A 22,517-nucleotide genomic window follows, 5' to 3' on the forward strand; every position below is an offset into this window, starting at 1 on the left:
ACATCTTTCAACTTAGTTATCTCTAGGAACATATCAAAAATAAAACAGAGGAGCTAAACGCGAGCTATTGATCTACAACATAGATATGCTAATACTACCAGGACTAAGTTCATGATAAATTAAAGTTCAATTAATCATATTACTTAAGAACTCCCACTTAGATAGACATCCCTCTAATCATCTAAGTGATCACGTGATCCAAATCAACTAAACCATAACCGATCATCACATGAAATGGAGTAGTTTTCAATGGTGAACAACACTATGTTGATCATATCTACTATATGATTCACGCTCGACCTTTCGGTCTCAGTGTTCCGAGGCCATATCTACATATGCTAGGCTCGTCAAGTTTAACCTGAGTATTCTGCGTGTGCAAAACTGGCTTGCACCCGTTGTAGATGGACGTAGAGCTTATCACACCCGATCATCACGTGGTGTCTGGGCACGACAAACTTTGGCAACGGTGCATACTCAGGGAGAACACTTTTACCTTGATAATTTAGTGAGAGATCATCTTATAATGCTACCATCAAACAAAGCAAAATAAGATGCATAAAAGATAAACATCACATGCAATCAATATAAGTGATATGATATGGCCATCATCATCTTCTGCTTGTGATCTCGATCTTCGAAGCACCATCATGATCACCATCGTCACCGGCGCGACACATTGATCTCCATCGTAGCATCATTGTCGTCTCACCAACTATTGCTTCTACGACTATCGCTACCACTTAGTGATAAAGTAAAGCAATTACAGGGCGATTGCATTGCATACAATAAAGCGAGAACCATATGGCTCCTGCCAGTTGCCGATAACTCGGTTCCAAAACATGATCATCTCATACAATAAAATATAGCATCATGTCTTGACCATATCACATCACAACATGCCCTGCAAAAACAAGTTAGACGTCCTCTACTTTGTTGTTGCAAGTTTTACGTGGCTGCTACGGGCTGAGCAAGAACCGTTCTTACCTACGCATCAAAACCACAACGATAGTTCGTCAAGTTAGTGTTGTTTTAACCTTCTCAAGGACCGGGCGTAGCCACACTCGGTTCAACTAAAGTTGGAGAAACTGACACCCGCCAGCCACCTGTGTGCAAAGCACGTCGGTAGAACCAGTCTCGCATAAGCGTACGTGTAATGTCGGTCCGGGCCGCTTCATCCAACAATACCGTCGAACCAAAGTATGACATGCTGGTAAGCAGTATGACTTGTATAGCCCACAACTCACTTGTGTTCTACTCATGCAAATAACATCTACGCACAAAACTGGCTCAGATGCCATTGTTGGGGAACGTAGTAATTTCAAAAAAATTCCTACGCACACGCAAGATCATGGTGACGCATAGCAACGAGAGGGGAGAGTGTGTCCACGCACCCTCGTAGACCGAAAGAGGAAGCGTTAGCACCATGCAGTTGATGTAGTCGTACGTCTTCACGATCCGACCGATCAAGTACCGAACGCATGACACCTCCGAGTTCTACACACGTTCAACTCGATGACGTCCCTATCCAGCCGAGTGTTGAGGGAGAGTTTCGTCAGCATGACGGCATGGTGACGATGATGATGTTCTACAGATACAGGGCTTCGCCTAAGCACCGCTACGATATGATTGAGGTGGGGTGGAGGGGGGCACTGCACACGGCTAAGAGATCAAGAGATCAATTGTTGTATCTATGGGGCGCCCCCTGGCCACGTATATAAAGGAGTGGGGGAGGGGAGGGGCCGGCCCTCTCTATGGCGCGCCCTAGGGGAGTCCTACTCCCACCGGGAGTAGGATTCACTTTTTCCTAGTAGAACTAGGAGCCCTTCCAAGTAGTAGGAGTAGGAGAGAAGGAAAGGGAAAAGAGGAGAGAAGGAAGGAGGGGGCGCAGCCCTTCCCCTTAGTCCAATTCGGACTAGGCCTTGGGGGCGCGCGGCCTGCCTCTCTCTCTTTCCCCTAAAGCACAATAAGGCCCATACACTCCCCGGCGAATTCCCATAACTCCCGAGTACTCCGATAAATACCCGAATCACTCAGAACCTTTCCGATGTCCGAATATAGTCATCCAATATATTGATCTATACGTCTCGACCATTTCGAGACTCCTCGTCATGTCCCCGATCTCATCCGAGACTTCGAACTATCTTCGGTACATCAAAACACATAAACTCATAATATAACTGTCATCGAACTTTAAGCGTGCGGACCCTACGGGTTCGGGAACTATGTAGACATGAACGAGACACTTCTCTGGTCAATAACCAATAGAGGAACCTGGATGATCATATTGGCTCCTACATATTCTACGAAGAACTTTATCGGTCAAACCGCATAACAACATACGTTGTTCCCTTTGTCATCGGTATGTTACTTGCCCGAGATTCGATCGTCGGTATCTCAATACCTAGTTCAATCTCGTTACCGGCAAGTCTCTTTACTCGTTCCGTAATACATCATCCCGCAACTAACTCATTCGTTGCAATGCTTGCAAGGCTTATAGTGATGTGCATTACCGAGTGGGCCCAGAGATACATCTACGATAATCGGAGTGACAAATCCTAATCTTGAAATACGCCAACCCAACAAGTACCTTCGGAGACACCTGTAGAGCACCTTTATAATTACCCAGTTACGTTGTGACGTTTTGTGGCACACAAAGTGTTCCTCCGGTAAACGGGAGTTGCATAATCTCATAGTCATAGGAACATGTATAAGTCATGAAGAAAGCAATAGCAACAAACTAAACGATCAAATGCTAAGCTAACGGAATGGGTCAAGTCAATCACATCATTCTCCTAATGATGTGATCCCGTTAATCAAATGACAACTCATGTCTATGGTTAGCAAACATAACCATATTTGATCAACGAGCTAGTCAAGTAGAGGCATACTAGCGACACTCTGTTTGTCTATGTATTCACACATGTATTATGTTTCCGGTTAATACAATTCTAACATGAATAATAGACATTTATCATGATATAAGGAGATAAATAATAACTTTATCATAGCCTCTAGGGCGTATTTCCTTCACTTACACCTCAGGCCGCGGCCGGATCGCATGGTGGACCTCGCCACGCTCGCGTGCCCCCCGGGCGCGCTAGGAGGTTTCGTCGACACCGGCGCGACCAGCAGCACCGGACGCCCATTCGCACCCACGCGACCTCCGATTAGCGCGGGCACGAGAGTTGCCACCCGTGGCCCCAGCGGAGTGCTGCCCTACCATCCTTAGGGCGGCGCACTAGGCCGGGCAACGTGGAGCATGGGGCACTATGGAGAGGTCATCGGGACGATGGCCTCGGAGGCCTGCGTGGCCCGCATGATGGACCAGGAGTACACACTGGAAGACGACCTTGGCTCGTTCCTCGAGCCAGGCTAGGAGGAGGAGGCGCTAGAAGCTCAGGCCTTCCAGGAGCGTCCCGGGAGCCTCACCAACCATGCCGGCGACAACAGCTACATGGTACCACTAATATCTCAGGAGCAAGCTTACGCTAACCATGGGTCGTAGGAGGATCAGGTCACAGCGGCGGACGGCAGCCCCAGCTCGACGGCCTCCCTTCCACCAGGAGGAGCGCACTGGGGGCTGCAGGGAAGGAGCTGGGAGCAAGGACCCTTCCCGCATCGCGCGGAGCAGGGCGTCCCCCGGAGGTAGGCCCTCTGCCGGGGAGGTGCTAGTGAGCCTTCCCCCGGCAGAGGACCCGTGGTTGCTGAGGGCGCCGCTGGCGTCCCCTTTGCCCCTTGGCTTCGTCCTGGTTTCTGGACGCCCCAATGGTGGTCGAGGGTGGCGCAAGGCGGGGCCCTCGTCCGGCGATATGAAGTAAGGCTCGCGCCTATGAAGATCTCCGCTCGTGACACTCTCACGTAATTATGAGTGGGGCTATACACGCCCTGGAGTCTTAGGAGTGCCGCCCTCGGGCCTCGGGGGATCCCTCCCATGTCCTAGTGGCAGCACTTAGCTCCGCGCTGGTGAGAAGACAAGAAGACTAGACTAGGCACCGGACACGGCCATTTGCTTTAATCTCTTTTCTGTAGCCCTGTTTCTGGCTTTGGATTTAAGTTTGAAGCTGAATTTTCATTGGTGTGCGCGGGGAGTGTCTTTTATCGCTCGTGCAATTTCTTGCGATATGGTTCCTTGCCTTGATTCGGAGTTCGCGCGTGCTGCCTCCCCCCTCGCGAGCTCCTCACGAGCGGGGGCTGGGCGCGGCGCACACGCGTTGCGCGCACGTCCTTCCATGGCTAGCGCTTGCTCCTCACGAGGCCCTCTCGAACGGATCGGCAGGCCCCTCAGAAGCTCATGACCTCACTAGCCAGTTTGGAACTGTCCCTGACTAAGGTAAACTGCAATAGTAAGCTCGCGGCGGGACTCGGGGGCTCATAAAAACACATCTCCAGCTTGGCCTAAGGAATAGAGGCAGTAATCTGTTTACATGAGGGGCTCCCCCTCCCAAAATGCTCTTACAACTTTCAGGGCCGTGCCCAAGCTTTCACATGCAGGGTCAACGACAAGGAAGCACGGGCTCAATCGGACATATCGCTCACCGCATCATCCGGGTCGCCCTCAGACGCGTCGCTGGCGTCACCGTCACCATCGTCGGCATCACCGTCACCATTGCCGGCATCGCCCACACCATCGTCGACCAAGTCACCTTCATCCGCCGTGACCACCACTGTGTCGTCCTCGGAGGTGAAGGCCCTAACTAGAGCATCTACATTGTCTTCTACCCAGCGCGCCAGGTCGCCCCGGATGGCCTCAGGCACAGGGGCAATGGCGGCATCAAAATCGAAGTTTGTGTAGGTGTTCTGGAGGTGGCTGAAGACGCGGGAGAATGGGCGCCTGAGCAGGCCGCAGCTCCTCTCTTCAACAAGCTTGCGAGCCCTCTCGGATCAATTCTCCAGGCGTGTCACCACATCAGTGAAGAAAAGCAGGTGACTAGCATAACCGTTTGAGTGGGGATGAGGGGCATCTTCATCGCAGATGGTGCCCAGCACCGCGTTGGCTCTGATCCTGAGGCTTTGGAGCATGGGGGCGTGCACACGCTCCAGCGTCTGCCGCCGGAGCGCTTCCTCCCTGCTCTACTGTGCAAAGGACTCGACACTGGCAACCCGCTGTTGAAGGGAAAGCAGCTCGGCATGGGCGGAAGCCAGCTCAGCTTGCACTGAGATCAGGGCGGCTGCGGCGGCTTTCTCGCGATGTCCCGCCTCAGCTAACCCTGACTTGAGGGCAGTAGTCTTGCCCACAGCTTCGGCTTCCACGAGCTTCAGCTTCAGGTTGTACCTGCCCACAGGATCCGCACGAGCCTCAGCCACCCGGTGATCGACCTCCTTCTGGGCCCTGGCCTCGCGCGCACCGACATCATCCTCCGCTTGGGCGACTTGGCGCTCCCTCGTCTCCAACGGCTCAAGCTCAAGGCTGCGCTCTGTGGCTTCCAGCGCCAGCGCTTCCTCGCGCTTCAGGATCTCTTCCTCCTCGGCAGGCGTCCCCTTCATCGAGGCTAGGGTGGCCTTGCGCGCCTCCACTTGCTGCTCCAAGGAGGCGCTCCAGGCTTGGAGCTCCCACATGCGTTTCTCTGCGATCTCGCGGCGACGATCAGCTTCCAGTACTTCTTCCAAGGCTCGAGTGCAGGCCTCACGCGAGGTCGCAAGAGATGCCTAGGCCTTTGCATTATCAACCTCGCGCTGGTGGCACCCGAGGTTGATGGCCACCTTCATTTCATGACGCTCCTCCATCAGCCGAAGACCCTCGACCTCGAGGTGTGTGTCTACATCCACGAGTTCTCCGCCAAGCCGGTTCATCGCGCCCATCGCCTCCCAAAAGAACTCGTGGTGGATGACACTCCATTCATGCGCAAACTTGAGCGCACGGCCGATTCCGTCCTCCACGGCGGGGGTCGCCGACGGGATCCGAAGCGGCTTGCCCCCTTTCCGCAGAAGACTGGGGGCTGGCGCCCTCCCGGTCACCGACTGGGCTTCGGTGGGAGCCCGGTTGAGTTGAGGCTCGCTACTCAAAAAAGAAACCAAGACTGAAGCCATCCAGCCATCCTCTACAACCAGAGGAGGAGCCCTTGGCATGCTCGTCGCACCCGCGGCGAGGCCATGAAGAAGAGACGGCAGGAGCACGGGCTCGAGGCACCAAGCTAGCGTGTCTGCCTCTCTGGTCGACCTCGCATCGGAGGCGGCATGCTGGCTTAGGATGCTCAAGGCCAGCGGGAGATTCGAGGCAGGAGGAGGTTGCTTCCCGGGAGGCTTCACGGCCTTAACAGAAGGGATCCTGAAGAGCCACCGTCAGGAAGGGAAGCAGCACTCGAGGAATTACAAAGGTAAGGTACTTACTCATTTATGGCGATGTACTTCCTCTGTTTCAATGGCCGGAAGGCGCCGCTGCTGCAGCTTGGGGACCCCTTCCTTTTGTGGAGCGCATCGAAGTCTACACGGAGCCGGCCGAAGCGTTGGATGTGGCGACCAGCGCAGGGCGCGGCTGGTGAAGCGCCCGAGGAGGCGACCTCAGGAGCGTCAAGCTGGGGAGATCCATCGAGTTCCGCCTCGCGATGACTTACTGAGGCCTCAGGAGCTTCGGCCTCAGGAGCAGCGGATTGCGTCGCCCCCTCAACTGCCACCCAAAGCGAGAGTCACGAGCTCCAAGAGATGGCTCCTTAGGAGCCATGGGCGGCGTCGACATCTCGGCACCCGTGCCTCCGGCCTCCAGTGCTGCTTGCCCCCCTACGTCCACTCTTTGGGCAAGTTCAGCACTGGCGACAAGGAGGGGAACCACGGTGACGGTGTTCTCGCCGGACCCCTCAAGGCCAACTGGACGCGGCCCCCATTTGTCAACAGGGGGCATCTGCCCCGCGAACTCCACCCTGTTTGAGCAGCAACACAAGAGACAACCCTCTAGTGGTAAATCGGCTGGTGAGGGGTCGCCCGCCAGGACCTCGAGCACCATTCTTCGTGCCTCGAGTGGAAGCCCTGACTCCTGAAGCCTCATGCGATCTTGGCCGACAGACAGGGCCCACATCGGCTGGGAATGGCGCTCAAGTGGGGCGACATGCGTCAGAGGAACTCCTTCATCACCTTGCGCGCAGTCAAGCTAAGATCTTTCAGCCTCTTCAACCGGAGCCATACGAAGGCGAGGCGGGAGCTCGCAAGCTTCTCGTGATCCCAGCCGGACCTGGGGACGGCGGGCGCCGACGGAGGCAAGAGCAAAGGGTTGAGCACTCTGACATCCACATACACCCACTGCGTCCGGAACCTGCTCACAGATGGCGGGAGTTCAAAGTCAATCCCCAAGCCGGCCATCACCGCCATGGCCAGGAAGCTCAGGCGCCCCGAGCATTGCTGGGGTCGGTCAGGTGCAGCGAGAAGAAATGGAGCAGAAGGGCCACGGAGGGGGCGATGCCCACCATGGCCTCGTAGACAAAGGCAAAGACGGCAAGAAGAGCGACAGATTGGGTATCTAGGTGCAGCATATGAATCTGGTAATGGGAAAGCACGGTGTTGAAGAAGGCGGAGAAGGGAGGGACCAGGCCGGCCCGTAGGGCGTCGATAAGGAATTGGACCTCGGTGGCTGTTCTATCGACAGAAGCTCGGGATGCAGGCCAGGCCACTGTCCCTCCCCATTCGTTGAAGCTGGTGGTGAGCGCAGGGCGGACCTTGTCCATGGCCTCCCGATTGAGCACCCGCGATCGGCCGACGGTGGGCTTGACGGCCAGAGGCGGGCTGGCTGAGGACAGGGGCTTCTTCCCTTTCTCCGCTCGGTTCGGTGCCATCGCGATGGAGAGGACTAAGCTCAGGTTGGATTGGCAGAGGAAGCTGAGGTTCGAAGAAGCGGAGGAGTTGGGGAGTGCGTTGCCAGCAATGGGGAAATAACTGTGTAGGATGCAATGGCCGCCTAGCCAGGCAGATATCAAGGCTGCGTGGGGAAGCGGGGCCGCCCACATCCAATCGATCGCCACGCGTCGGCGGGGCCGCAGGCTGTTGGGGCCCGGGCGCTCCGCACTTGCCCTTTGGTTTCGCCTCGAAACCAAGTCCGAGTGCGCCTTGGGCCCAGGGGCTACTGTCGGCGTCCTGGGAACGGGGCCACCCAGACTTGCCTGCATGCGGCCCGTGGCGCGGCTCCACCAGCGGCCCCGTACGGCCCATCTTCACCAGCAAACACTCAAGACCCTTGCGAGGGGCCAAGCCTCGTGAGGCGGACCACACAAGACCCCCTCAGGGGCAGCTTCACCAGGCTGGCTCGCCAGGGGCGGAGAGATCAAGGCAAGGGACACCTCGTGAGGTTTCTATGACGCAAGCCATGACGACTGGAGCCAGGCAGGCACCAGGCGGGCGTAGTGTCCTTGTTTCCTCTTTGGTGCTAAAGAGGCAAGCGCGGGCAAGGAGTCCCTAGGCATCAGGCAAAGGTTTCCATATTGGTGCAAGAAGACCAAGACCAGTAGGACGGCAGGACGGAGGTCACTGTGGAGCCCAAGACGGTGTCACCACCAAAGCCTTTGGCAGGCGAAGACCACCTTTAGTCAGGATAACTTGTACTAGTTGTCTCCCTTCAAATTTGGCCGTTGTGGGATCCCTTCCCGCTCAATATTTGGGGAGAGGACCAGGGCCTCTATAAATAGGACTAGCCACCACCATAGGAGGTAGGGAACATTGGATTGGAGCCACTCCATCCATAACCACACAAGCTCACCAAGCACAAGGGCACCTCTCCTCAGGAGGCTGTTCTTCCCTTGTAACTGTTCATCCTCAGCCCGAGAGGCAATCCACCACACCACACTAGAGTAGGGTATTACACCTCAACAGTGGCCCGAACCAGTATAAATCTTGTGTCCTCTTGTTCTTTGGGTTCGTCGAGCTAGGCCGTGAGATCACGATGTGTGTGAGCTAGAGGGGGGAGAGATCTTCGTGCGCACCCTAGTGTTCGAACCACAAGGGTTTTGCCAGAACACAAAATCCAACAGATCTCGAGGGCGGGCAGGGCGACGGCGGTGACAGAGTGGGGGAGAGGTGGAGAGGGGGGAATGGACTTGGCAAAAATTTGAGCTCGCGCGGCCAGGGTTAACTAAAAATAGCAGTAGCGTTGGATTAGGATCCATCACTATAGCATTGGATCCTAATCGAGCGCTACTGCTAACTATTCCAATCTTTAGTTTTTTTAATTCTAAAATACACATAGCAGTAGCGCTGGATTAGGATCCAGCACTATAGCTAACTTAGCTATAGCGTTGGGTCCTAATCCAGCGCTACCGTGATAACCCACAAGTATAGGGGATCGTTCGTAGCCTTTTTCAATAAATAAGAGTGTCGAACCCAATGAGGAGCTAAAGGCAGAACAAATATTCCCTCAAGTTCTATCGACCACCGATACAACTCTACGCACACTTGACGTTTGCTTTATCGGAAACAAGTATGAAACTATTTTGTAGGTGTGATGCTAGAACTACTTTGCAGGAATAAAACTAGAAGTACTTTGCAAGATAATAAAAGTTAGGTGTTTAGTGAAAGGGCTTGTGTCAACAAGAAAGTTATTTATCCCTAGGCAATCGATAACAAGTACCGGTAATCATTCTTGCAACTTTATATGAGGGAGAGGCATGAGCTAACATACATTCTCTACTTGGATCATATGCACTTATGATTGAAACTCTAGCAAGCTCCGCAACTACTAAAGATCATTAAGGTCGTGAAACCCAACGATAGCATTAAGTATCAAGTCCTCTTTATGCCCATACGTCATACCCCACCTACTCAGGTTTAAGTTTCTGTCGCTCTCGCAACCCACTGTAAGCGAACCATGAACATATTGCAAGACCCTATAGCGGGGGCCCCTCACATTTGCACGAGAACGGAGGGCATGGTAGGACAACACCATAAATAAAATATACAATCATACCAACCAAGATCACGATTAACCCATGGACCGTAGAGGCTAGCAAATTGCGGAAAGGTAAGAGTGTGTATAATCCATGGACTCACATTAGTCATAAAGAACCCATATACTTATTGCAAAAGTTTATTAACCCTCGAAACAAAGTACTATACGCATGCCCCTAGGGGATAGATTGGTAGGAAAATACCATCGCTCATCCCCGACCGCCACTCATAAGGAAGACAATCAATAAGCAATCATGCTCCAACATCATAGCATAACGAGAGACTATACATGCATGCTTCTGGAATCACAAACCTTAACACCAATATTCTTACTAAACACAGCCATTTACTAGTACCTCCGACATATTCATCTCCATATCGCATAACTATTGCAAGGAATCAAACATATCATATTCAGTGATCCATACGTTTTATGTAGGATTTTATGACTAACCATGCAATTGACCAATTCATTTTGACTCTCTAAATAGATTTAAGTGAAGCATGAGAGTTTAATTCTTTCTAAAAAAGACCATTCTCTAACAAATATAAGTGAAGCAAAAGAGCATTCTTCAAACAACGGTTTTCTATGTGATGAGAAACAGGCAATCCAAACTTCAAATGATATAACTGAAGCACATGAAGCATTCTAGAAAGCCATACTCAAAAGATATAAGTGAAGTGCAATGAGCATTCTATAAATAAACCATGGACTATCTCATACCAGCATGATGCATAAAATAAAAATGAAAACTAAAAGCAAAAGACGCTCCAAGATTTGCACATGTCACGCGAACGAAATGAAACCGAAAACATACCGATACTTGTTCAAGAAAGATGGGATGCCTTTCGGGGCATCCCCAAGATTAGACGCTTGAGTCTCCTTGAATTTTTACTTGGGGTGCCTTGGGAATTCCCAAGCTTGAGCTCTTGCCTCTCCTCCTTCTCCTCATATCGAAACCTCCTCGATCTTTGATCACTTCATCCACACAAAACTCAACAGAAAGGTCAGCAAGATCTATTAGTATAATAAAGCAAATCACTACTCTAAGTACTGTTGCAAACCAATTCATATTTTGTTTTTGCATTGTATCTACTATAATATAACTTTTTCATGGCTTATACCACCGATAAAAATCGATAGTTTCATCAAAACGAGCAAAACAATGCATCAAAAACAGAATATGTCTTAAACAGGACAGCCTGTAGTAATCTGAACATCCACCATACTTCTGGTACTCCAAACATTCTAAAATAACTAGGAAAAAACATTTTGTATAGAAAGACAGTGCAAAAGGTTTCAGAACCATTTGACGTTCCAGTAAAAAATGTAAAATCGAGCACTACAGCCAAAGTTTCTGTTTTGCACCGGACAAACCAAGTGTTCAAATGTTCAAGGTCGACTCTAAATATCCTAAAGGAAAATCTTGGCACATTATTTTTATAATACAATGGAATTGTACAAGGGGGTAATTATTTTTGTGAGAATCTTCATAAAAAATTCTACATTGTTTCCATGAGCATGAACACAAGTGTTCAAGGTCGACCCTCACTTCTCCAATGCATAACTTCCAATCGCTTCTCTTTTGTGAAAAGTTTTAAGTTCCCCTATATATTTTTTGTTTTTAAACTTTATAAAAGCACTCAACAGAAATAAATGACTCTCTAAAAACTTCTGGGTTGTCTCCCTAGCAGCGATTTCTTTAATGCCATTAAGCTAGGCATAAAGTGCTCAAGTAAAGAATCCACTCGGGTCCCAAGGTATATCAAAGCCAATTTGAATTAACAATGATTTGGCATTTAGTAGTGAGCACAAAGTGATGTGTGTCATGTAACAACAAAGTCTAACTCTCTTCCTATGCATAGGCATGTCATATAAGAACAATTCATGCACATCAAGTAAAGGCCAATACATAGCATAAGAAGTTTCTTGCAACTTTCTTGTGTTGGAAACATAGAGAGGCGGAGATGTAGTTCCTGTCTCATAATAATTGCAAGTAGGAGAAGCAAGCACATGCATATTATATTCATCAAAATCATCATGTGTAGTAGCAAAATGCAACCCATCAACATAATCCTTAATAAGAGCAAACTTCTCCGATAGTGTAGTTTGGAGAATTCAAAAAGATAATAGGACTATCAAGTGTGGGTGCAATAGAAACAATTTCATTCTTAACATGACGAACAATAGCAAGTTCATCTCCATAAGCATAATTTAAATTGGCATCATGGCCACAAGCATAGCAAGCATCAAGTTCATCAAAAAGGGATATTTCAAAAGAATCAACGGGATCATAGCATTCATCCTTCGGTAAGAATGAAGGGGCATTAAATAATGTATAAGTTGAAGAGTTACTCTCATTAGAAGGTGGGAACGGGTGATCAATCTGTTCTTCCTCCTTTTGTTCTTCGCTCTCCTCCTCATCTTTTTCATCCAATGAGCTCATAGTTTCATAAATTTCTTGTTCCATAGACTCCTGCAAAATATTAGTCTTTTCTTGGACAGCGGGGTTATTCTCAATAAATACATCAATATCATAATTGTATTTATAATTAGCATAGCAATATTTAAGCATAGCAAGATTTTTAGGTCTATAAATTGAATCATCAAAATCTTCAAAATTTTCAAACAAAGATTCAATTTCATAAGCACCCTTAAAAGCAGCAAACTCTTCTATTCGTTCCACATCATAATAATCATCAAGAAGCCAAGGTTGTACAATGCCTTCAGTGCATGACATGTTACCCATAGCATGTATACGAGAAAAATGTAGAAAAGATTAATCCCAAAACTGTTGAATGTCATTGCAGAAGCGAGCAAGGCGGCACACGCAGCGAGCGTTTGATGAGCCAAGCAGATATGAGGCACCACCTGGTTGGGTAACACCAGAAATACCACCTGGATACTTCAACAATACAGGAAGATTTCAAGATACACCAGAATCATCAGAAGCACGGACAAGTTCTTCTATGCAGCAAACACTAATATCTGGGAATACAAGCTATGTCACTCGTGGGTTGCAACAAGGCCAGCAATATCCCCAACAACAAATGTTTTCCTTCCCTAACGCATGCAGAAAGCCAAGGACAGGAAGCCGTGGACGGGTTGCAACAAGGCTTCCACCAGTCCCTCTGTCAACATCAATCATCCGTGCTGCAAAAGCGGTTGCGACGGGAAGACCAGGCCAAAGAGACAGAAATTTTGGCCGCTCTAGCAGGTTCCAAAGTACAAGATATGAGCCATATGGACAGGAGCAACCTCGCTACGAATCTGAGGGGAGACGGCCGTACAATGTGTAGGATCGAAAGTATGTCTAGAGGGGGGTGATTAGACTACTTGACCAAATAAAAATCTAGCCTTTTCCCAGTTTTAGTTCTTGGCAGATTTTAGCTATCTTAGCACAAGTCAAGCAATCTCCACACAATTCAAGCAAGCATGCAAAAGAGTATATGAGCAGCGGAAAGTAAAGCAAGCAACTTGCAAGAATGTAAAGGGAAGGGTTTGGAGGATTCAAACGCAATTGGAGACACGGATGTTTTTGTCGTGGTTCCGATAGGTGGTGCTATCGTACAACCACGTTGATGGAAACTTCAACCCACGGAGGGTAACGGTTGCGTGAGTCCACGGAGGGCTCCACCCACGAAGGGTCCACGAAGAAGCAACCTTGTCTATTCCATCATGGCCGTCGCCCACGAAGGACTTGCCTCACTAGCGGTAGATCTTCACGAAGTAGGCGATCTCCTTGCCCTTACAAACTCCTTGGTTCAACTCCACAATCTTGTCGGAGGCTCCCAAGTGACACCTAGCCAATCTAGGAGACACCACTCTCCAAGAAGTAACAAATGGTGTGTTGATGATGAACTCCTTGCTCTTGTGCTTCAAATGATAGTCTCCCCAACACTCAACTCTCTCTCACGGGATTTGGATTTGGTGGAAAGAAGATTTGAGTGGAAAGTAACTTGGGGAAGGCTAGAAATCAAGATTCATATGGTTGGAATGGAATATCTTGACCTCAACACAAGTGTAGGTGGTTCTCTCTCAGAAAATGTGTATTCGAAGTGTAGGTATGTTCTGATGGCTCTCTCCACGAATGAAGAGTGGGTGGAGGGGTATATATAGCCTCCACATAGAATCTAACCGTTACACACAATTTGCCAAACTCGGTGGGACCGAATGGTTAAACTCGGTCGGACCGATTCAGCAAACCTAGTGACCGTTAGGATTTTCGGTGGAACTGAGATGCAACTCGGTAGGGCCGATATGGTTAGGATTAGGGCATAACGTAATCTCAGTGTGACCGATTACACAAACTCGGTGGGACCGATTTTGGTAATAAGCAAACCAGAGAGTTGGTCATGTAAACTGGGTGGGACCGATTCACTCATCTCGGTAAGACCGAAATGTTACAAAAGGGAAACAGAGAGTTTACATTGCAATCTCGGTGGGACCGATCGCTCATCTCGGTAAGACCGAAATGTTACAAAGGGAAACAGAGAGATTACAATCCCATCTCGGTGAGACCGAGATCCCTATCGGTGAAACCGAATTGCTAGGGTTTGTGGCAGTGGCTATGACATTTGAAACTCGGTGGCGCCGGATAGATAGAATCGGTGGGGCCGAGTTTGACTTTTGGTTTAGGTCATATGTGGATGTGGGAAGGTAGTTGAGGGTTTTGGAGCATATCACTAAGCACTTTGAGCAAGCAAGCCATTAAGCAACACCTCATCCCTCCTTGATAGTATTGGCTTTTCCTATACACTCAATGTGATCTTGGATCACTAAAATATAAAATGTAGAGTCTTGATCTTGAAGCTTGAGCCAAACTTTTTGTCCTTAGAACTTTGAGGGATCCACTTTCCTCATCCATGCCATGCCATTCATTGAGCTTTTCCTGAAATATTAATCTTGGAATAATGTTAGCTCAATGAGCTATATGTTGTTAGGAATTACCAAAACCACCCAGGGATAGTTGCACTTTCACAATGAGAGACGGAGACCTTCGTCAACATTGCTCCCTCCAAGAGATGCATTGCTGCATGTGCCAAGGGTGACACCACCCGCGCCCATACACCAGGGTGAACAGCAAACTCCGGAGGCAGCACAGAGCTATACGCATGTAAGTATCCACATTCAGAAAAAAACCATACAAGCATAGTCCATACCATGGTACTGTGACCACCCCATCTAAACATTTTCATAACTGCGTTTTTGTTTGCTCACTGTTGCGTGCAGCCACCTAACATTGAAGCTTATGTTCTGCCAAGGCTAGAGATGCGCTTTGAAATTTTTGAAGAAGAAAAGAACTTCTACAACCTCTATGCGAAGCACGTGGGTTTTGCTATCAGGGAAGGCTCCAAGTTTAAGACCAGAGCCTACCTTTATTGCACGTGCTATGGAGTCTATCATTCCAAGGTGTCTGAAGCAAATAGACAGCGGAACAAAACGACAGCCAGGACTAACTGCGGGGCTAAAATGAGGCTGAAGATTGAAAAGGATGGAACACTTGTCATAAAAGAGATAGTCTGGGAACACAACCACAGGCTACAGCTCACTCCGCAAATGCTTGTCTTCTTGCACTCCCACAAAAACTTTGACAAAACAATCTTGGAGTACGTCAAGTACCTGCAGTTCAAAGGCATTGAACACGCGCAAATCATGAGCATACTGGGCGGTGATGACCCTGGTAGCTACTTCCTAGAAATGAATGCCAAAGACCTGATTAACCTGTAAGTACAAACTTGTTCTCCTCCCATAAACTGCCTATGTCTTTTTTCCTCTGTCAATACAAACATATTACGCAACGCATGACCTGACACCAGTTCGACATGCATTTTTGAATGACTGCTCACTTTTAATATCCAGGAAAGCAAAAAATTCAAGGATGGATGATGTGGACGATGTCCTAAAGACTGTCAACTTCTTTAGGGAGATGAAAAGCTATAAACAGGGAATTCTTTTGTGACATGCAACTCGATGAGTCCGACAGAGTTAAGAACATATTCTGGGCGAATGCAAGCTGCCGAGGGGCATATCGGGACTTCGGTGACTGCGTAACATTTGACACCATATATAAGACCAACAAGTACCATATGCCACTTGGGGTGTTTGTCGGTACTAACAACCACTTCCAGACTACATTCTTTGGTTTCGCCATGATAAGAGATGAGGATGCAGAATCATTCAGATGGATGTTCAAGACATTTTTAAGGTGCATGAGAGGGAAGGCTCCTACATGCATCCTCACAGGTACAACCACGAAAAACCACCCCCAACCACCACCACCACCCCCTTCCCCCAAAAAACTAAAAGGAAAATAACATGTTAAAAAATGTTTGTGTCAGTTCTATTTGTATATATGCACCAACATATGCTGACCACTCCACATCTCTTTTCTCATTACCAGACCAGTGTCCGGCAATGGCTTTGGCGATACCACAAGTTTTCAAGAACACAGTACACAAGTTGTGCTGCTGGCACATTATGAAGAAGTACAGGGAACACCTCGCATACCTGTACTACCTGCACGAAGACTTCAAAGAAGAATTCACATCAATCCTCAACTGGCCCCTCATGCCAACTGAGTTTGAGGATGCCTGGAAAGGACTCATCAATATGTACAACCTCCATGATGATGCCACGATGCTGGCCATGTGGGACGAGCGTGAGAAATGGATATCAACCTACTTCAAAGAAATTTTTTGCGCCAAAATGACATCCACACAGTGAAGTGAGAGCATGAACTATGTGCTCAAGAAGAACTTTGTAAGTGAGAGACAAAACCTACACCGGTTTGTCAGCCAGGTAAACTCCTGCGTCAAAACCAGGAGGCAGACAGAGAACCAAGAGACAATGGGTAACATGGTATAGCTCTATCACCTGTCGTGAGACAAAAAAACATGCTTACTAAAGTAAAACTTTATTAGTTAGACAAGTTTTTGCTGCGAGAAAACTAACAATTTGGTCATCATTCTTGCATGTGCAGAAGGAACAAAACACGCTGACCTTCTATGGGTTTGACACCCAGATGGCAAAGGTTTACTCGCGAGTTGTGTACATCGAGATCAGAAAAAGGCGAAAACTGAGCACACTCTTCACGACGACAGAGACGGAAGAGCCCACAAAGTACCTCGTGCGCTACAACAACCCGCAAAAACTGTCTGCATGGTCTCAGCACGCGTTCCAGGTGGTTGCAGACCCTGTGGGAGAAACATATGAGTGCGAGTGCAGGCTATGGGACCACATAGGTGAGGACTGCAAAAAAAAGGTGTTACATACTGTACTACTTTATTTGCAAAGTTTTTGTTCGAATGAAATGACAAAATACATGCACCTCTTCCAAAAACAAAATACAGGTCTTTTCTGTGTGCATGTCCTGTGCATGATGCAGACAATTAAGGCTCCCAACGTTCCAGAGAAATATATCCTCAGGAGATACACCAAACGCCCGAACATCCAGCCAACATTCGACAGAAATGAATTGAGGACAGTAGCGACAAACAAGGCATCCCAATACTTCATTGAAAGCTCACTGCTGACACTCAACATGAGGGTGCACAGAAAAAGTTTGAGAAGCCAAGAGCAAATGGTGAGGTCACGGGTCGTCATGGACAAACTTGAACAAGAACTCGATGCCATGCATTCTGCTGAAAATGGAGGTGTGCCGGACAATGATGCCATTGAGAAGGATATTGCTACAATGTTATCCGAGATGAATCATATGGGAGCTATTGACCTGTTCGACAACGAGGAAGAGGAGCAGCAGCAACCAGAGCTTGCCCATGTGCACACTCAAGATCACCAACAAGCTCACATGCGAGATCATGAGCTTGATGGTGCTGTAGGCGAACGACATGACAACAGCACATCCTACCAGCAGCACCAGGAAAGAGTGATTAAACCACCCATATTCTCAAACACAAAGGGGAGGAAGAGCAAGACGCGGGCAGCGAAAGCAGCAGCCAAAAAGCCTCCACGCCCCATCAAGCTTGTGGAATTTGGCCCGGATGGCAAACCTCTCGGGATAAGGGCATGCGGATTCTGCAACGTCGTGAGCAACCATAAGTACCGCACATGCCCGCTCCGCACAGATGGCACCGCCAACAAGCACAAGCAGATTGGAGCCACCCAAGTTTCTACCAATGGAGACAACACACGTAATAGCTACACTTGCCGCAAGTGTGGGGGAACTGACGGGCATAATGCCCGCACGTGCAAAGTGGGCAAGGAGGTCATTGGCGCTGAACAAACACAGGGCAAGGTGCAGAGTTCTAAAAAATCAAATGAAGACGATGAAGAAGAAGAGTTTGACGAGAATGACGACCAATCAGACGAAGACAATGAAGATGACACTGTCGGGGACGAGGAAACTGAAACTGACGATGAAGTTGCCAAGGCTCAACCAGGAAAGGGCGCCGGCAAGGCACAAGATTCGGGGCCAGTTAGGAGAAGCTCAAGGCTGAACAACTGAACAATACATAGTGGTCTCAGTTGCCTCGGCACACAATGAGGAAACATTTCAGAAACACTGTCGTTACCAAAACTTATTTAGCTTTATCATCGATTTCTCGATCAGTACTATAGTTAAGATATAATTTGTGATTTGTGCCCGCTGAACCAGTGACATTATTATGTAAACCAATTGATGATCCTTTTGAATGCAGTCAGAAATACATTTGAAAAAACTTATCTGGATTTACCTGACGCAAACGCTACGGTCGACCAGTAACTCAACAGCAAAAAAATGTCAAGGAAAATTTAAACTCCTACAGTACATCAGTACTGATAGTTCTGAGTCGTCAGTACAAAGACAGAGTACACATCAGTACTGATATAATTTTTGATTTGTGCCCGCTGGAGCAGTCACATTATTACGTAAAACATTTGATAATCCTTTTGAATGCAGTCACAAAATACATTTGTACTGAAGAAAAACACTACTGTCGACCAGTCGTCAGTACAAAGGCGGAGTAAAACAAACACACCCGTGAACACCTAAGAAAACATCGTTTTGAAAAAAACAAAGCTATGTCTACTTCTGCCAGTCCCAATTCAGAAAGACCATCAGTACATAAAAATAATTACCTCAAACAAAAATGTGAATATAATACATTCTGTACTGATGAAAATCTAATTTATCTGTAAAAAATACTCAGAGATTATCTTGATATCAACAATCCTTTAAAAAATACAAAAATTGTTTTAAAAAACATTAGCATCACACATAGTCTCATTAGTATTTGGTAAGTTCAATTACACTTGAATCACCAGTCCAAGTACCACAGTAGAGGAGTACAGACCTCCATCATCACCAACCCTGACATATGCAAGTGGGATGAGTAGCCGACAAGTACAGCTTGACAAGACAAATCAATGCGATAGTAAAATGCCGTCATCACCACCCTTGAGACGTGCAAGTGGGATTTAGCAGGTCATAAGTACAGCTTGACAAGATTAGTAAGTGCAGCAGTAAAAACCATTGTACTTGGACAGTTACTTCTTCCAGGCCACCACCCGCGCCACCCATTGAGCAGTTGCCACAACGGACTGCAAACGGCGACCCCACGCCACTACACCCACGCCCTCGATGAACCGCCTCCCACAAATCCCCGTCGACGCACTGCAAAAAACCCCATTCTCTTCCATCTCTCCATCATCCCCACAAACAACCATTGCCCTTCCATCTCCCCTGCACACAAACCACAAACTTCTCTCTCACAAGACCACAGCCGCCGGAGGAGGGCGAGGTGGAGGAACCATCCACCAAGCGTCATCATTACGAGCCGTCGGATAAGAGCAGCAACCTCATCGACGTTCACGTCCCTGGCGAGAAGCGCGAGTACACCAAAACCCTCAGAGAGGTTGAGCTCCACGGCAAGGAGACGCTGGAGATCGTCTGCACCAGTGAACCAGACAAGGCCGACGAGGTGATCTCCAGGCTCTAGAGGAAGGCTGGCGGCATGGTTCGTAGGATCGTCGATGTTGGTGTGCACTACACCAACGGAGATGAACCTCCCCAGATGGCAGCAGTCCTGCAGTTGTGCGTCGACGACCTCTGCTTGGTTTACCACATCGCAGCGGCCACAAAATGGTGAGCCATCCTACTCATTTGCCCTGTTTTGGTTTATCTGTTTTATTAGTACTGTATCCTGAAAATTTCATCAGACTTGTCTCCCAACTAGATGTAGTAGTGTGGCTTGTGAAAAGTGGTGCACTACTGCATTTTCTCAAGTAGATACACTATAAAATGTATTTTTGAACCTGATGGACCGGATTACTATTTGGAAAATCTTGCGGAAGATTAATTTCTGAAGTTGACTGACTAATCTAGTTTCTGAACTTGATCCAATAGTGTAGTTTATGTACTCAATATATTAAAAAGATGTTTCGAACTTGATGTAGTGAAGTATTTTCTGAATTTGATCTAATGTTATTCTCATAAGAACAAAAACTAAGGACTTGGTGAAGCACTGTTTATGTGTTATCCTATTCAGCAAAAGTAAACTAAACTAGTACCAAAGCAGAACATACAACATTGACTGAAACTATGTATAATCCAAAAAAGAAGAATAACATGGTGTACTTAATTTAATTTCAGAACTTTGTTTACTAGTTTATGAAGCACATTCATCCATTATTTATGCTACATAAACATATACTTAAATGGATTTATCGCTTGTAAGACAAAACACAAATGAATAATTCAAACATCAAAAGTAATGCTGATTTTCAAAAATGTCTCTCCCCTTGCAGGCCCAAGCGCTTGAACGAGTTGCTACAGCATAAGAAGTTGTTCACATTTGCCGGTTTCAGCATTGAAAGCGACAGAGAGAAGCTGAAGTTGTCCGGTTTGGAGATCAACTCCAACAAGTTCATCGACATTCAGCGCAAGTGGAGAGTACCATAGACCGGAAAAGAGTACGACTCCTTGACTGATGTTGCAGCCAGCGTCATCCACCCATTCTACAAAGGCATGAAGAAGAACATCAACACGTAGGAAGACTACAAACTGTGGGGGACCAGCCCGCTGCCAGACAACCTCATCGAGTACGCAGGAGTGGATGCATACGCCACGTACAAGGCATGGAGCATGATCGACTACATCACAGATGGTTCGGAAATTGCAATAGATCGGGAGGCTGCGAATTACTACGACCAACCCTATTGCCCCTATGCGGGATGAAGATACATTAGAGCATGCCTTCGTTTTACTTTCGCTTGTGCTTGCCTTTTATCTTGTTGTTTCAAATTAGTAGTTTGCTCTTATTGGGTAGAACCAGTATGATTATGTCGTGCTTGTCATTATTGAACTAGTTTATTTATGTCATCAAGTATAATGTTTTGCTTATCTCATTATATAAATTTGGTAGCTTCGTATGTTGTTAATCCATCATTTCAAATTCAAAAAGTAGCTTCTGAATAGAACTTTGTAGCTACTCTAAAGTACTAGTTATGATGCAACTAATCACACAACGTTGCTCTATGTCTAGTTTCGATTCAGTATTGTATATAAAACATAACGTTGAGAACAATCAGCACAATTTGAGTTGCTTAACAATGCTTCAAAAGTTGAAGCAAAAATTCTTAATACTCCATATAGTGTTCTCATTCATATATAGCTGCTAGATAATTAACAAGTACTACAAAAAAACAGAAAAAGTTAAGAAAGCATTAGCACACACTTATGCTGGTCGCTTGCAGATTAAGAATCACAGTACTAGTACACTTGATCGGACAGTACATACTTACTACAATAAAAAGTACATAGAAGCATCAGTACGTAAGCGCTACTATGAATGGACTATCAGTACAACTTAATCTAAACGCAAGTCCATCTTAAATTACACTTACACAAAACTGACAAGAACTAGAACAAAAAGTTTCGGTCCAAGTTACTGCTAGAGTCAAGTACTAGATTCAAACAAACAAAAAAAGAAAAAACTGACCACCCAAGGTCAGGCGCAGGCCCCGACGCTGCTAGATACTTGAACTCGAGCCCATAGGCGAATCCCTAGTAATCCGCACAACGCAGGGCCCACCGATCATGGCCCACAGGTCAAGAGAGAGCGAGCGCCGTGTATAAGCGCTCAGGTAAGTATTCAGAGGAGTTCGACCAGTGAGCCTCGGCTGCGCTTATAAACAGGTTCGGAGCCCCCTCGACTAGCGAGGTGGGACTAAACCAGAGCGCATGCGCACGCCGCACTGCACAGCCGCGCGGACGAGCTATCTGGGCCGGAAAACGGCCCAATAGCCTGAATCGTTTACAAACACATAATGTTCGAAACTGAAAATATATAAACTACAATGAACCTCTAAAAAGAAGAGAACTTAATAGCCTATCTGTTAAATGTACATAATTTAAAAAACCGAATTAAATATTACTTTCAAGTTCAACTACTAAAATGCAAAAAGTTCAAACATATAATGTTTTTCAATTATGCTAAATATCTTATTACATAAAATCTAACAAGTTCAACTACTAAAAATGCAAAAAGTTCAAACATATAATGTTTGTCAATTATGCTAAATTTCTTATTTACATAAAATCTGACAAGTTCAACTACTAAAATACAAAAAGTTCAAAATAGAATTTATTTGTCAATTATGCTAAATTTCTAATTTATATAAAATCTCACAAGTTCAACTACTAAAAGAAAAG

The sequence above is a fragment of the Triticum urartu genome, chromosome 1 (assembly GCF_003073215.2).
Source record: "Triticum urartu cultivar G1812 chromosome 1, Tu2.1, whole genome shotgun sequence".
In the NCBI taxonomy this organism is placed as follows: Eukaryota; Viridiplantae; Streptophyta; class Magnoliopsida; order Poales; family Poaceae; genus Triticum; species Triticum urartu.